This window comes from Protomyctophum bolini (assembly GCF_963924005.1).
Source record: "Protomyctophum bolini genome assembly, chromosome: 22".
In the NCBI taxonomy this organism is placed as follows: Eukaryota; Metazoa; Chordata; class Actinopteri; order Myctophiformes; family Myctophidae; genus Protomyctophum; species Protomyctophum bolini.
Genome location: NC_137883.1, coordinates 3,493,193 through 3,511,104, shown reverse-complemented (window position 1 = coordinate 3,511,104; position 17,912 = coordinate 3,493,193).

Below are 17,912 nucleotides of genomic sequence, written 5' to 3'. Positions count from 1 at the left end.
TATACCGATGAAGAGCTGCGTCTCAGGGAGGAGGCTACTCAAATGGGCGATGAAGAAAACCCGCAGAGAACTGAAAGTTTCTTTTTTCTTTTATTTTTTTATCCCACGATTTTGTAACCCAGTTTTCTTTTCACCCAGTGCCAATTATCTAATGTAATCCTGGGCGCTACACTTCCTTTGCCAACCTGGGGGGGGCAGCGGACTGACCTCATGATCCTTCTATGCATGAGGAGTCCAAGCTGCTTCTTTTCACCTGACAGAGGGGAATTTCCCCGGGCCGGGCGTAGCGAGTGGAAGGGACACGTTATTCCGACCAGTTCCTTTCCCCTCCATCAAGCGCCCCGGCTGGCCAGGGAGAGGGAGTTTTAGAGACCAGGATTACGGCATGTTTTTGTGAGGGTATCTACCCTATGGGACACGGGGAGAACATGCAAAGTTTATTTTTGAAAGTTTCTTTTTGTGTAAATGTGGACACTGCGATCTAAAGCCTTTAGCTATTGAATGTTCATGCTGCAAAGACTGGGCCGAGGGGAGGTGGAAGCCAGACGATTTGGATGACGAGGACATTCAAGAGGAAGAAAACAGCAACGCAGATGGAGCAACAGGACGTGGCATTATAACGGAAATGGACGATTTAGATCTACTCAACCGAGCAGTGCTTGAAACCGTTTTTTCTCAACCCAAAAATCTATTGGGATAAACGACCAACACCAGAAAGAGAGAATGGGCATCTCTCCGCCGAGTAAGTAATTATTGCCTACTGGTATTGTAATTGAGCACATACTCATTCTAGCACATACCTCACCTCTAGTACATATGTTTAGAGGTTCGGGCCACTTCGCGGTCCTCACCTTTAGCACATATGTTTATTGGTAAGTAATTCTGTATTTCTATCATGTTCAGGTCGAGGCAAAGGGAAACCAGGTCATGTTGATCCTGTGTGGCGTCCTCTGGATGCACGTGGTCGGCAGCCCCCAATCCTTTCCATTCACGGCAACACCAGGACTTCTCAACCAGGCAGCGGCTCTGCAGTCCAGCAAGCCATCAGATTTCCTGGAACTCTTCCTCACAGAGGAGTTGCTGCCATATTTCGCGATGGTGATGTCTCGGAACCGCTTTCCAGCTGATCCTGAGATTTCTTCATTACACAGAATGTCGGGAAAACCCAGATGACCGACTCTTCAAGATCCGCCCCATCTTGGAGTACCCCATCAGGAAGTGGCAGGATATGTTTCAGCCGTCACAGGAGATCTCCATAGAGGAAGGGACGTTGCTGTGGAGAGGACGTTTAATTGGCCTTCAGTCGCTATGGCATCAAGTCGTACATTATGGCAGACTCGGCCACAGGATATTGCCTCAATATGCGGCCCTACTGTGGCGTGTCCTCGGTCGATACTGTCACCTCTCTCCTTGGTGACTTGTCAGGTAAACATCCTGTTTATGGATAACTTTTACAACAGTGTGGACTTGTGTGACCACCTCCTGCAGTTGAAGGTCCATACATGCGGAACCATTCGGAGAGGCCGAGGCCCACCCCCAGAGATCAACGATGCCACAGTGGCCACCCTGAAAGAAGCTGACAGGATCGCCATGACTACAGGGAGTGTGATGTCTGTTGCATGGAGGGACTCCAAAGTGGTACGGATGGTATCAACCTACCACCAGGACACAGTGGTGAACAAGCAGAAGTGGCAGAAAGGCGGCACCCAGGACACATACGAGAAACCTCAGGCGGCGGAGTACATGAACGGGGTCGACCTGTTGGACCAGCACATCAACTACTACCCCTGGGCCAGGAGATCGTCCAAGTGGACCACCAAGTTCATAATGTACTTGTTTCAAATATGTATGTACAACGGCTGTGTCCTCTACAGACAGCGGAATCCTGAGGGCAACTGTAAATCCCTGAAAACATTCATTCACTCGGTGATCCTGTCTTGGTCCACGCCCAAACAAGCCACACGTAGAGTGCCACACAGAGACCCGAGGATCAGGCTGTCGGCCAACATGGCACCTCTGCAGACAGTCCATGTTTTGGCAAAGCTTCCACCCACTGAGAAGAAGAAGAACCCAGCTAAACGATTGTGTGTAGCGAACACAACCGGGGGGGCGGGGGCACGTTTCAATGTGTGGTGTGTTTTGTGCCTCTGCACCAAGGGCAATGTCACATACAGTACCACACGGAAAAATAGTTGGACTTTGCGTGAGACACTCTTGTATTGGAGGGGTGTCTTTGTATTGGAGAGGGGGGGTAGGGGAGGAGGGGGGAGGAGGAGAGAGAGGAGAGTTGCACCACTCAGTTCACACGGGTGTGATTTTTGTATGATTCATGTCTGAAAAATAAATTCATGTTTGAGAAATTATTCAAAAGTGGTTGTCTCAAATTATTTTCTCAAACCAAGGTGTATGCAACTGCCTAGAAGTAAAGAACTGAATATGCTAGACACATTTTTTTTTCTGGGTAAAGTATTGTCTGTTTTTGTGTCTTGTTCATCATATCACATGAGTTTATATTGGCCTTGAAAGAGTTCATTCACAAATACCTGTTTTGTGTCTAATAAAATAGTTCCCTGAAATACCAATGTCCTCAGTAGAGAGGTCTTCATATTAAATTCACTAAAGGTGAAGGTGTTTTATTTTGAAGTTCATTGAAGCTATTTTATGTTGAAGTGTAAAGCTTCAGGTGACAATGGAACAGACCTGGGATCAGTGCAACATTTTCACTGTCCAATCAGAACCCTGACTCACTGCAGAGAGGGGTGTGACAAAACGTCATGTTCCAGAATCTTCCCCCTTGTTCTAAGACACCAGAGGAGTAGCACGTAGCATTTTGGTAGAGATTGTTTACATATTGAATAACGCTGGAAAGCTGATTAATGATCCTGTTATCAAAGCCACTCGTTCCTTAAAGTGAGAAACCCCCATTGTGAAGTTGACTGACCTAAACACACAACATTTTTGTGCTTTGAAGAAACTCACGTAAGTGCTACCTAGCTAACATTGCCCCGCTAGCTACCGCCTCCCGCTGTCTATTTCACAGCGTAGCACGCCCGGCGTGGCCCGGACTTCCCCCCGCTGTCCCCACGTCATACGATCTCGCTCAGTTAGATGTTCATGCCTCTGTGAATTTACAGCGATTTACAGCCCCCTCTTCACGCTGACGTGAGGCTTGACTCTCTCTCAGACAAGGATGTGCATCGTATGTATAAATAAATCATTTGAGAGTCCTTCGCGCAGGAGACCGACGTCACACGTATCGCCTCATGCACGTACGTGATGACGTAGCATCTTGTGATTGGCTTTTGACCGTTTGGTGGGAAGATTCTGCATAAACACCTTATTCGACCTGTGTACTATATTGCAGTCAGTAGGAAAGCGTAAGAAAGAGTTTTGCCGTCTAGAGTTTAAGTATGTCTTTTTTTTTTAAATATATCTGTTAAATGGACCTGGTCCTGGTCCATACCACCCATGCACGAGCAGCCACGTGAATATAGAGAGCAGAAAGGCTTACATTATAAGCAGGCATCCAAGACCTACACAGTGAAAGGTAAGTCACACAACGTGATTTTAACATTCCGACTCGATCGATACTGAAGTTAGTCTCCAAGTAAGACCAAGTAACTAAGTGAGTAAAGTGTATTTCTAAAGCACTGCATTCCTGCTTTTTGTGTGCACTACTGTGTACGGTAGTTTAAATGTATTTAGACCTGGTCCATGTGTGTCTGTTGTTTTGGCTCCATTGTAGAAACAAAACAAGACCTCATACATACAAGAATAAATACTTAAGAGATGTCTCTACTCACATACTTAGCTGTAGGGCAAAGGACAGTATTAAACATAGTCTGTTCAGTATGAAGCAATTCAAGTGTGTGTGTGCACGAGTGTGTGTGTGTGTGTGTGTGTGTGTGTGTGTGCGTGTGTGTGTGTGTGTGTGTACATACATACATATACTATGGCTGTGGATTTATATAGCGCCTTTATCCAGGGCGCTTTACATAGATGTAATTACATTTGCATTACATTCACCATTCACATTCACACACCTTAACATAGATTGTGCATTACATTCACCCATTCACATAAATTCATACACAGATCGTGGCAGAAACCATGCAAGGCACCAACCTGCACATCAGGAGCAATTAGGGGTTCAGAGTCTTGCTTTAAGGACACTTTGACACTAACTCTGGGGGAGCCCGAGTTCGAACTGGCAACCTTTCCAGCCACTCTACCCCTGAACCACTGCTGCCGCAGGAAAAGAAAATGGAAGTTTTACTGTGTAACCCATAAAAATTGGTCTGTGACTCACAAATGGGTCCCCTATCCATTGGTGTATGTTCCTTTTGTTCCGTTTTTGTATTGATGTTTGATACTGTTGTCCTGCAGTGTTTGAAGCTGTCCCAGCAGAGCCCACCAGGACAGAGTCCAGATGAAATGTTGAAGGTATTGTTTGTTTTTGTGTTTTTACTTCAAACTGTAGGGTGTAACGATATAGTAACTGCATCGAAAAATCTATTAATTAATCAAAATATATCAAAATGTAGACAGCAACATTGACTTTGTATTGTGTTGTTTTGCAATGCAAATAATTGGTATCTAATCATTTGGCAATGAAAATGATCAATTGTATCAATACTAAGTATCTGTGTGTTCTATTTAGCAATTTTCACAAGAAATAAAAAGAGGGGTTTAATTACTTTTCCATTACATATCGCTACACTTGGTCTGTCGCTAAATGTGTGTATTCTGTGTTCATGTCTAGGTGCGGGTTTGTCCATGTGTTCAAATTTTTATTTATATCCATATTCATAAATGTACCCTTACAAACTCTGCCATATCCACAGATTTAATTTCTTTGCCAAGAATTTGCATTGATTTTGAAACATTGTCTATCTGTTGTACCCGTTGAAGACCTGTAAGGTGGAGGAGCCAGTGGATTCAGATCCCGATTCTGATTGGGATTCAGAGAGACTCAAGAGAGTCAATCTGCAGGGACTGGCCATTGGATTTAGCATGTTGCAGGCAAGTAGCTATATTTTTCTGTGAAGCACATCTAAGCAATTCTCTTGCAGTTGCAGAATCTGATATTTAGACAATAACCACATACAATACAGCATTATCTACAGGACACAAATGTGATGATGGTTATAGAATGAAACATCCTTACTGTCCTTGTTACAAGTTATTAACAACAAGTTATTACAACAAGATTTGATTTGTAATTACTCATTGTGTCAAAAGGCCCATGCAGACTCACTGCCAATCCAGCAATCAGGGCTGAGTGGCTGGCAGCTTGCTCACTGCACACACAGGTGTGGGAGGCTACAAGTAGGACTAGCTGCACTCATTCACTCATGCATGCTAGAGCACCACAACAGCTTGTTGTCCACCACCCTCCAGATCTCTCTCTCTCCACCCTGCGTGTGCGTCCATGAAAGCAAACGTGAGTCAAACTATGGAACCTCAAATGTTTGTTCATCACCTCATCTGCTCACTCACTGCACTGCCCATATGCTTTGAGTCAACTGCTTGTTATGTGGGTTATTTCAGTTGGTTTATGCATGGAATGTATAATGTTTGGCCTGCTTAATTGGGCATCATGTATATATATATATTTGACATATTATAGTTATAGGTATGTTTATATGTTTCATATTGATTGATGCTTTCTTGATGTCTATTTGGCCTACATTATTCCTGATTGATTATTCAACATAGAGATATAGTTTCTCATCTCCATATTTGATGCTTTAAGATATTATATATAGATTATATATATATATATTATATCTGATCTATAATTATGCACGTTTGATCTAATTATGAATATTATTTATTCTCTTGAATATGGATTGAACTGCCATTTATGATTTGTTGTCTGATAGGCTTATTGATGCCAACTATTGTTTGTCCCTTTGTACAGCACACACCAATTAAAACTTAAACCGAAATCCTCTGCCTCTGCCTCGTCTTGGTCAGCCTGGCCGGTGGCCTTGCCTGCTCACCATTCTGTCCATTCCACCTATACGAACTATTTCCGAGTGCTGCCACTCTTTCACATTGTATGTCCACAGCTGCCGAGCAACGTGCTAAGGAAGATCTCCGTCCCTGTGGTGCTTGAAGATGACGACGCTGCAGTCTGCACCCTTTCTCTTACTTGCAGACGTTTCTGGGAGGTGCTGAGAAGGAAAAGGTTTTTGAAGGAAGCATACTTTGCCTGGCTTGACAGTAAGTGTCTCACATTCTGCCTTGTACTGTATAAGGACATGTCCAACAAAGCTTTTTGCAAGCAACTCTAAATTTAATTTATTTAACCTAGAGTTGGGAAGACTTGGGAAGACTTGCCGCTTGCGCACGCTCGGTTCCTTTCCCAGCAGTTGCGTAGGTGACACGACGGTTATGAGAATCTCAACAAATAAGAGGGTATGCGCGTGACATCATCATCAAACCAAACAAAGTTATGCAGGAACGCCAACTGAGTGGCAAAAACTACTTTCTGGCCTTAACAGCCCATACATCCACACAGAAAAGTAATATCTGATATCTCATAACATGTGCATGTTTATGAAACAAACACTTTGCACATTTATTATTATTTATATTGCAGTTATTTAAAAAAAAATATATATATATAGAGACGGGGGGATTCGAACTTCTCAGAATCACCGGGACTACTAGAAGTAGGGACCTTTGTGTGATCCAGAGCCCTGAACAGGGGTACACTGCAGCACCTGCGCAACCCTGCAACTGGCATCAGGCAGGCCACACTGTATGTCAGGCCTTTGCAGAAAAGCATCGATTTTGCGGTATGTGTCAATAAGTGTTTTTTTTATAAATTACCCAATATTTAAAATGTCTTTGTAATTGACCTTGATAAATGCTATATACGTAACATTTTGTGAAATGTTTTTTGTCATGTAGACCCATGCCCTTACCTCTCCCCCACAAGCTGGACCCCTAACAAGGTGCCTGTTTGTGTAACCAGCACTTCCCATTCAAAATACATAAATAATGATAATAAAAAACACTTAGTAATTATTATTTTATAATTTACAGCTGAAGTGCCAGATCCAGATGCAGCACTTGGGTGGAAGACATCCTGTTCACTGCAGACCCTGGACCTCTCAATGCTGCAGCTGATCTCCAGTCTGACAATCCAGTGGACTTTCTGGAGCTGTTCCTGTGCGATGAGCTGCTGAACAGTATCGTTGAGCAGACCAATTTGTATGCCAGTCAGTGCATTGAAAAGGTCAGCAACCCATCCCCACACGCTAGATCAAGGGCATGGAAACCTCTCACCCTGTCAGAATTCAAAAGGTTTTTGGGAATTCATTTTCTTACTGCTCTTGTCCACAAGCCTACGCTTAGCATGTACTGGACCACTGACGATATGCTCGTAACCCCATATTTCTGTCAGGTCATGTCTCGTAATCGTTACCAGCTGATATGGCGGTATATGCTCTACCGTGATAGCACCAGTTTAACACCTGAGATGATAAAGGCTGACAGGATGTACAAAATCAGGCCAGTCTTGGATTTCTTGTGTTCAAAGTTCAAAGAGATGTACCAACCACACCAAAATATCTCTATTGATGAAGGTACACTTCTGTTCCATGGCCGTCTTAGTTTCAAAGAATACAATCCTATGAAACCAGTTAAATACGGGATAAAATCTTATGTACTTTGTGAATCAGACACAGGATATTGTTTTAACCTTCAGCCCTACTGTGGAGTACATAATACTCTTCTTTGCACTGTTGAATCACTCCAAATGATCCTTGATGATGGTTATAGAATGAAACATCCTTACTGTCCTTGTTACAAGGATATTACAACAAGATTTGATTTGTAATTACTCATTGTATGTCCACAGCTGCCAAGCAACGTGCTAAGGAAGATCTTCGTCCCTGTGGTGCTTGAAGATGGCGACGCTGCAGTCTGCACCTTTTCTCTTACTTGCAGACGTTTCTGGGAGGTGCTGAGAAGGAAAAGGTTTTTGAAGGAAGCACACTTTGCCTGGCTTGACAGTAAGTGTCTCACATTCTGCCTTGTACTGTATAAGGACATGTCCAACAAAGCTTTTTGCAAGCAACTCTAAATTTAATTTATTTAACCTAGAGTTGGGAAGACTTGCCGCTTGCGCACGCTCGGTTCCTTTCCCAGCAGTTGCGTAGGTGACACGACGGTTATGAGAATCTCAACAAATAAGAGGGTATGCGCGTGACATCATCATCAAACCAAACAAAGTTATGCAGGAACGCCAACTGAGTGGCAAAAACTACTTTCTGGCCTTGACAGCCCATACATCCACACAGAAAAGTCATATCTGATTGCATTAAACAACGTTAAACTCACTTTGCATGTTGCTTTGCCACTCTATGTGCCATTCACTTTATATGCTCATAACATGTGCATGTTTATGAAACAAACACTTTGCACATTTATTATTATTTATATTGCACAGTTATTTAAAAAAAAATATATATATATATATATACACACACACACACGCATGCAACTAGAATTAAGAGTTTTTTGCGGCTGCAACAAACAAGCTATGGACTTTATTTGAATTGTGTCTTGACCTCTAGATTTATCATGGATTGAAAAGGTTCTTTCTACAAGTTTGTCACTGTATATTTGCATACACCGTGAAATGAGCTATTTGCATTTAACCGATGTTCATGAGTCGTCTGCTCTTTTCTCATCAGGTGTGGTGAACTGGAAAAAACATTCAAAGTGGTACACAAAGGACTACAGGGTGCCATTCCAGATCGGCACATGCAGAAAGTGCCTCTCCGCGTACAAAGTAGCCAAATAGGCTACAGGGGGACTGGACGTAGAGGGCAGCTACTGTCCTTTTATTCCGACGATGACCTGAAAGGGTTCTGTAGCGTTGACTGCTTTTACGCTGCTGGATGCAGTTTCAATGACTGTTGAGAACTCTAGAACTCTTAATGTAAATCGCTCTGGATTAAGAGCGTCTGTTAAATGCCTAAATTGTAAATTGCTTGCCTTTGCTGGTCATGGAAATCTGGATGTCGATCCAAGCACTCACCCATGAGAGGCGAATCCTTCATGACGTGCTGAATGCCGGTTACACCCACACGCTGAGTTTTCCCGATAGTGACTGGGAGAAATACAATGATGCTGCGAGATATTTAAAGCTCGATTCAATAGTCAAATGGTTAAATGTCCTGAAACCACAGGTTCTGCAGCCGGACAATGACACCAATGATGTCAGAATTGTCGCGTTTCAATTATCAACAGGTCCCACCTAGCGACTTTTCGACCAGAAAAGAGAAAGCAGCGCGGTCTGTGACACCTAACAGCGCTAACGACCATACGGTCGCACAACTTCAGGAGGCTTCCCGCGTGTGGCTCTATAGCTGTTATCCGATTTTGGAATCGCATTACCGAGACAAAATGAATACGCTGATAATGATGCTCCGTCACCAGTCCTGCCCCAATCCCGAGGAACATTGGAACGCTGCCTGCGTTCTCGCGCAACGCGAACTCAACTACACCCTGCTGCCCGTCCCCTACGCATTTTGGACCCCTCTTCCTCCCCCACCACACCTGGGACCGTCTTCCCTCCCCCTCGTCCTCCCCCCATCCCTTCAGTCGCCATCCACATCGCCACGCCGTCCACAGCCACCTGAACCTCCCCACAGATCATCTCATATCCAACCAGGACTTTCACCTAACTGAAATTCCACTGTCCCTGCTTTTTTCCCCCCCTCCCATACGTTACTTTTGTTTCTTTCCCCCCCCCCCCCAAACTCCATCCCTCTCTTTTTCCACTACAATAACTGACAGGAGTCCTCACTACAACAAGGCTAACAAGACTACCACTGCCTGCCTGCTTCAAACGTAAGATATCCACCTTACATAACCAGACTGAGGCGGCTCTCTCATTCACTCTCTCCCCCACCGATTTCATTTGGCTTAATTCACTCTATTCAATTTACTCTATTTAAAATAAAAGAAAAAAGTCCCCCCTCTGCACCATAATGAAGCAGCTCAAAGTATTCTCACAACAAGGACTTTCCACTTCGGCCCCCTTGTGGCGGGTCACCACTGCCTCTCCCTTCCCTCCGTCCTGGTATTCCCCATGGGATTAAATTCAACAAATGGATCATATTTAGACATTAACTTTCTGATGTAACCACATATATTAGACTTCAACATTGCGGGACACATAGGCCATTGGGTGGTCGTGTCTCCTTTCTTCTTTTATTATTTAGTTTTTGTGTGTTTGTTCCCCTTGCAAGTGGATTTCCTATACACTGCCCTGTCAGACCATCTCGCTCTTATAGAAAGAAAGGAAAGCGGGCCGACTCTTACAGAATTGCATTTAATTCGACCTATTCTGTTTAACACTCTAACAAAAGGACTTGTAGATTGACTGTTCTTGCTCTCGGTCTGACTCAATTCACTCTATTTAAGTTACTCGATTTAAATTAAAGGAAAAGGCGCAGGATCAACAGTTGCCTGGAAAAGTATCCACACATTCCTCTCCTACCAGCGGGAGACCTACTGACCCAGTGTTAAAAAAACCACTGGTAGAGCACGACCGGTGAAAAATACTGGCAATTCCCTTCCCTCTGTCCTGAAATTCCCCTTTGGATTGAACCAAACAAATGTGTTATACTTAGACATTAATTTTCTGATGAAACCACAGATATTAGACTTCAACATTGCGTGACACATGTGTCGTTGGGAAGTCATGTCTTTTTTTCCCCTTTTTTTCTTATCTAGTCCTGGTGTGTGTGTGTGTCCCTTGCCAGTTGATCTCCGTTACACTGCCCTGTCGGACCGTTTCGATCTCATAGAAAGAAAGGAGAGCGGACCTACCCTCATTGTATTTCATTTAATTTGACTTACTTCTTTTAATACTCTAACAGAAGGACCGGTAGATAGGCTGGCTTTGGTCTGACTCAATTCACTCATTTCACTCTATTCAAGTCACCCGGTTTAAATTAAATTAAATTGAAAAAGAAAAGGTCTCGCAGACCGGCCTTCTCGCTCTCGGACTGGACTCAGGACTCCCACTGAACTAGTGGGATGATGCAGTTTCAATGACTGTTGAGAACTCTAGAACTCTTAATGTAAATCGCTCTGGATTAAGAGCGTCTGTTAAATGCCTAAATGGTAAATTGCTTGCCTTTGCTGGTCATGGAAATCTGGATGTCGATCCAAGCACTCACCCATGAGAGGCGAATCCTTCATGACGTGCTGAATGCCGGTTACACCCACACGCTGAGTTTTCCCGATAGTGACTGGGAGAAATACAATGATGCTGCGAGATATTTAAAGCTCGATTCAATAGTCAAATGGTTAAATGTCCTGAAACCACAGGTTCTGCAGCCGGACAATGACACCAATGAGTACCAGGGGGCGGAGGCGCCGTGGACCGGAACAGGTGGTCCCGGTGACGATGAGGAAGTTCTCACGGACACCATCGACTGGCTGAGTAAGGGGAAAGGAGGAAAGGAGCAGAAAAAATGAGCCATCCTGTACCTGTACCATGCTTTCACAGCCATGTCCACCTCATCTATTCTGAACTCAAGTACCTGGTGTTCTTTCAACCCCTGTCAAACGCTAGTTTTTGTTTTGGCATGTGACAGTTGAGAATCTGATTCCGCTGAAACCTAACGACGTTACTTTAGAAAGTAACGATGCCCAACAGTGGCGTGCACACGTAGACGCTAAGGGGTGCTTGAGCACCCCTTGGTGGCCCTCTCTGGACCAACATGCCCTTTTGTCAAGTCCATTTGATACACTTTTCTTTCCTTGTTTTGTATTATTTGTACGTGTATAGTATGTGGCCCATGGTGACATCGATCAATTCTGGATTAAAAGCTTATAATATATTTATTTATACATTTGTCACGATGTTGTATGTCTGCAGTTTACATCCAAAATAATGCATCACTCTCTCGGTTCTGCACTGCTGTACTGGAGAAGTATATCACTGAGGGCAGGCAAATTTGCTTTTTGTAAGCGACTTCGTCATTCTGGGCTTGTGTTGTCTGTAACGTCGCTTGGGCTTGTTTTTCCATACCTGGTTGCTGGTTTCTCTCTCGAAATCTGGCGTGTGTGTGTGTGCGTGTACTACACGTGGTGACGCGCAAGTTTGTTTACTGTGTGACTAGTGTGAGTGTCATGGCGGAGCCCGCGTTTCAAATGGATATATTCTTCCTTATTTCCTTCAACTGCTCCAATCCAGCACAAAGAATAGTCAGAGTAAGTTGTTGAGTCCAATGCATATTATGATCCCATTCCCACCGCCGCCACGAACGTACTTTAGCTTGATGCTAACGCGACCCCCCCCCCTCTCTGTCTCTCTCTCTCTCTCTCTTTAATGCGCGATAGAGACGCGTCTCTCTCTCTCTCTCTTTAACATGCGATAGAGAGATGCGTCTCTCTCTCTCTCTCTCTCTCAGCAGGGAATGCTTCAAATTGACATTGGTTGTTCAAGTTAAATTGATGTGTTGATGTTATTATGATGTACCATGTACCATAGGCAATATGCCAATATTGAAAAAAGTTAAAATTACCAGAGAGCAGGCTCATCAAAAATGTAGGTTAGGCTGTTTCTGCTGTGCAGATCTGTTTTTGACCCGAAAATAATGACTTTATAATCGGAAATAACCGATTTTTTTTTTATGTTGGCAATTGGACCCCTCCATCTGTGAAGTACTGGTACTGGTGCATGGTTCCACGCGCCAGATAAGGTGCCCTTTTGTTTCACTTGAGCACCTGCCCCTCAAAGTGTCTGTGCACGCCACTGATGCCCAACACTGATGATGACTATGAAGCCCAGTGCACTCTGGCTGAGAAGAAGTGCAGAGTGGCAGGGTACCTCCGGACATACATCGAAAATGGTAATCATTATAGCGCACCGGAAGCTGTAGTGCACCTGAATGCTACAATCAAAGTGAAAATGGGAGACGGCATTTGTAAAGTGCTTTGACAAAGGGGCCATTGCTAAAATGTTAAAGGGATGGATGTGCTCATGGTTAGTGCACATTGACACTTTGGTAGTGGTAGGATTGGGTTGTGTAGGGTTGTGTAGTTACCTGGCAGTGGTGAAATGATTTTTATTTTAATTTATCAATCCTGTATTTAGAACATTCAATGTATAACAAAACCTGACGTCTTTCAAAGATGGCAGATCTCCCAAACACATCATTGTGTTAATTCTTGGTATTCCTTTTTCCCCTTCATTATAGCTTCCCCTGAACTGCTGAAGGCGCTTCTCAAGTTCTGGATCGCGTGGGAATCGTCGAACGACAACGTGGAGGAGATGGTGGTGCAAGTGGTCCAAGGGCACTCTCTCCCGGTGCCTCTCCCGACGTCCTCCACGTGTTTTAGAACCCTTCGACTGCCAGCCCACTACGAAGAATATGATGTTTTTGTCCACGAATTTGAGGCATGTATTGGCACCAGTGACACAGGGTTTGGGATGGCGTAGGCAGGGTTGGGTGCAGTGTTGTTTTTGGCAGCAAATTTCAATTTTAGTTTTAGTCAGTCTTTTGAATAGTTTTCATTTAGTTTTAGTCACCTGAAATGTTAGTCTAGTTTTAGTCGACTAAACATCATATGATTTTAGTTGACTAAATCTACCTAAGACCTAAGACAGAAGAAATCTTATACACTCACGTTCTAATGATATTAGGACGGGCTTTTTTTACGTCATGACGCAGTGCACGTACATCCCTCCCCCGAGGGTATAAACACCTGCACTGCCGTCTGGGCGTCATTCGTTTTCTTCTTCTGCGTTAATGACAAACGTCAGACAAGCTCATCACTAAAGAAAGACCAAACTTCTTAACAAATCTCAACAGGACGAGTGACACGGGTAAGTTGCTCGGTACCACGAGGTGGAATATGTGTTTTTCGCTAGTGTTTAAGCTACACTCACGAAGAAAGAAAAAAAGGATATTGCTGTTTGTCTCCGTGTTCGACCGGACCAAATAGAACAATGTCCAACACGTGTAGCTCGCTAGAAGCAGCTAACACCTCAGCTAAACGCTAGCCCAGTTCGTAACAAGCTAGCGTTAGCATCCCCTGTCGAGGTCTAATAAGCCCACAAAACTCTCCTTCCCTCCGTAAGAAATGGCGGAAGGGACGACAAGGTCCAAGGCAGAGTCCCGCCGCTACCGGAGAGGAGCCGTCCCCCTTCCCCAGAAGCTCTGTCGAACGGAGCACTGCGGGAATCTAATGTCGGGGATGGATCGGCACACCACGTGCTTATACTGCGTGGGGCCTGAACACGCTGAGGAAGCGGTGAGTCTCCCAGGCAAATGCCCTATGTGCGTCAACAATCAATCAACCATCAACAAGCCAATCATCATGGCAAAAAAGCTATGGACTTTATTTGAATTGTGTCTTGACCTCTAGATTTATCATGGATTGAAATGGTTTGTCACTGTATATTTGCATACACCGTGAAATGAGCTATTTGCATTTAACCGGTGTTCATGAGTCGTCTGCTCTTTTCTCATCAGGTGTGGTGAACTGGAAGTGGTACACGAAGGACTACAGGGGGCCATTCCAGATCGGCACATGCAGACAGTGCCTCTCCGCGTACAAAGTCCAAATAGGCTACAGGGGGACTGGACGTAGAGGGCAGCTACTGTCCTTTTATTCCGACGATGACCTGAAAGGGTTCTGCAGCGTTGACTGCTTTTACGCTGCTGGATGCAGTTTCAATGACTGTTGAGAACTCTTAATGTAAGTCGCTCTGGATTAAGAGCGTCTGTTAAATGCCTAAATTGTAAATTGTAAATTGCTTGCCTTTGCTGGTCATGGAAATCTGGATGTCGATCCAAGCACTCACCCATGAGAGGCGAATCCTTCATGACGTGCTGAATGCCGGTTACACCCACACGCTGAGTTTTCCCGATAGTGACTGGGAGAAATACAATGATGCTGCGAGATATTTAAAGCTCGATTCAATAGTCAAATGGTTAAATGTCCTGAAACCACAGGTTCTGCAGCCGGACAATGACACCAATGATGTCAGAATTGTCGCGTTTCAATTATCAACAGGTCCCACCTAGCGACTTTTCGACCAGAAAAGAGAAAGCAGCGCGGTCTGTGACACCTAACAGCGCTAACGACCATACGGTCGCACAACTTCAGGAGGCTTCCCGCGTGTGGCTCTATAGCTGTTATCCGATTTTGGAATCGCATTACCTAGCTTAAAAAGAGGATTGAGGTGTGTAAGAGTGGACGTTTCATGGACAGGACCAAACGCATCCTGGAGGAGTTGAAGAGTCTCCACTGTGATCCCCATCCATTTTTCCACATCTATCCATCAGATCCAGAGGCAGATCCAGACTGGGAGTCAGAGTCAGACTTGACATTTTGGCGGAGGACTTCTTGACCAGCCGTGATCGCTACGATCAAGCAACCAAGGACAACACAGAGAAAAATGCAGCGACCTCAATCGATGACGTGGAGAAGAAACTGGTGGGTCAAGCTCCTGGCGCTCCACCCCAACATCTGATGTGTCCACTGAGCAGGAGGATGTTTGTCGACCCCGTTAAAACACCCCATGGAACGGTGTACGAGCGCAAGGCCATCGAGAATCATCTCAAAACGTCAGAGCATGATCCTCATTTCGGTGTGAAGCACCCCCTCGGACTCACTGACCTCAGACCAGACCAAGACATGAAGCGAATGGTGAAGGAATACCGTTGGAATCAAATCAAGGTCAATGAGGAACCACTCGTTTAGAACGGGATTGGGGCCAAATCTTTGTTCACTCTCTCTTATTTCATGGTACATGCACACTTGGGCAGAGAGGTTTTGTGGGTAAGCTGCCCCTAAGTCATGACAAACTGGAAGACATACTGTACAGTACCTGATGTCATTTACCTGATGCTACAGATAATCCGGGTGAGCCATCATTAGGCTCTTATGTAAATGTTAACATGTTGAGTTTCTTGATTTGAAATATGAATTGTCACACGATATGGCATTCAAACATGACGGTTTAAAATAATTCCATTTAGTGGGGAATAACATTTCTCAGTCGTTGTCGTGTAATGGTTTATATCGTTTTTATGTTTTATTGTAAATGTATGCCCTACTTATTTGTGCAAGTGTGTCGCACAAAAGTAGTAATAGTGTTTAATTGTGTGTGTTAATTTATTTTGTGACTTTTTTTAGTTTTTACATTTCCTTGAAAAGTAACCGTTTTGGACATACAAGGTTTCCATTGCACCCAATGACATTAATTGGCCTCATTACCAATACATGATGTTACACTCTGCGAGTCTTCTTTGGACTGGTTCCTCTGTCATCAAGTCCTTTTGATTAAACATGCCACACATGTCCAGTGTCTCAACCAACCACTCATATGTCTGCTGGCACGCTGATAAAAACACCTCATGGCTTTAGCACTGTTTTGGATTGTTGTAATAAACCTGTGCACCTCTTCAGTTAAACATTGTCATGGCTCACATGCATGATTTGCACTCTTATAGAGCGTCGCAGTCAGTCCCACCCCCTTTCAGAACTCTATTTGTTTTGTTTTTCTTCTTACTAATTATTTCATCGGCCCCAAAACATTGTAATTATTGTCGTGATTTGTTCACGATCCGAGTTGGCTTTGTCCGCGGCTTAACCGTCTTTAAATAAATACTTTTTTGGAAAGCCTATGGATAAAATGAACGGAGAATCATTTCCTGGGCCACTCGTCGTTCTGAAAGGGGGCGGGACTGCGACGCTCTATAGGGTTGGTGTAGGGCGGCTCCCCAAAGTACAGGAATGTGGAACAAACCACAAACGTTATTTTTTATTGTACACTAGATGTGTCATAATGGGGTAAAGCTGCCTGTAATTAAATCAACAAGCCCTTTTTTGAAGAGCAAGTGCTGACAGAGCAAGCATGTCATTCTAACTACAGTACATGTTTAGTCTTTTTATGATGCATGTATGTAAAAATGCGTTTGCGCTTTTATACAATTATTGTATTGGGTTTGCTTTGTATTTTAATTATTTGTTTCTTTCAATTGTGGATTTTGTTAAATGTCCAATCATTTTCAGACCTGTTCAATGCTCATTACCATTATTCTTTTGTTTGTGTGAAATGATATTTGAAAGCTGCTGTGGTTCTTTGATCTAAATGTTTTCAGTAGTGTTGAGTTCATTGGCATGCATCGTTCTTTCTGAAGAAGACATGTACCAAATCTTTTGATTAAAAAAGAAACGACTACAAAAAAAAAAAAAAAAGAAATCTGGATGGACTGAGGTAATGGACCAAAGTTAAGTTTCCGGTCCCTCACCAACCAACGCTCCCTCATCACCGCCCTCACGCTCTCTCTTCACCACCACGAGACTGCAGCTGGGTGCTATTGGCTGGGACACGGTTCCATGTTTCACCCTTACACTCCAATTGGCAATGGCGCTGTAATTCGATGATGGTTTGTAAATAGCTGGTGTATTTGCCTTTTTATATGGGTAAAATAGCTCATTTATGCACGCATAAAATGTCTCCAAATGGCCATCCCTGCTTGGACATGGGCATAATGCACTATAGTCTACTAAGGGCAGTCATGTGTTTAAATGGTGATCTATACCGATTCAAACGGTACATACCACCCGCCCAGACCGGAATGAAATTTGTTTCGGAATGGGATAATCTATTCCAATTGGGGTGTTTACATGAGCATTTTTATCCTGATGACTGGAATGAATCCATTCATTCCGAATAAACTTCTGCATGTAAATGAGGCCAGTGTCAGTGGACTAACGCGGAGGTACTGCTGGTGGTGCGCAGGCAAGCATTCAGAAAACTAAAGTTGTATTTTTAACTTTCTAATTATAAAACTTATTTGCACTCTTTTTACTTGTTTGTGAATAATACTAATAAATTAAATCGAATCTACACATTT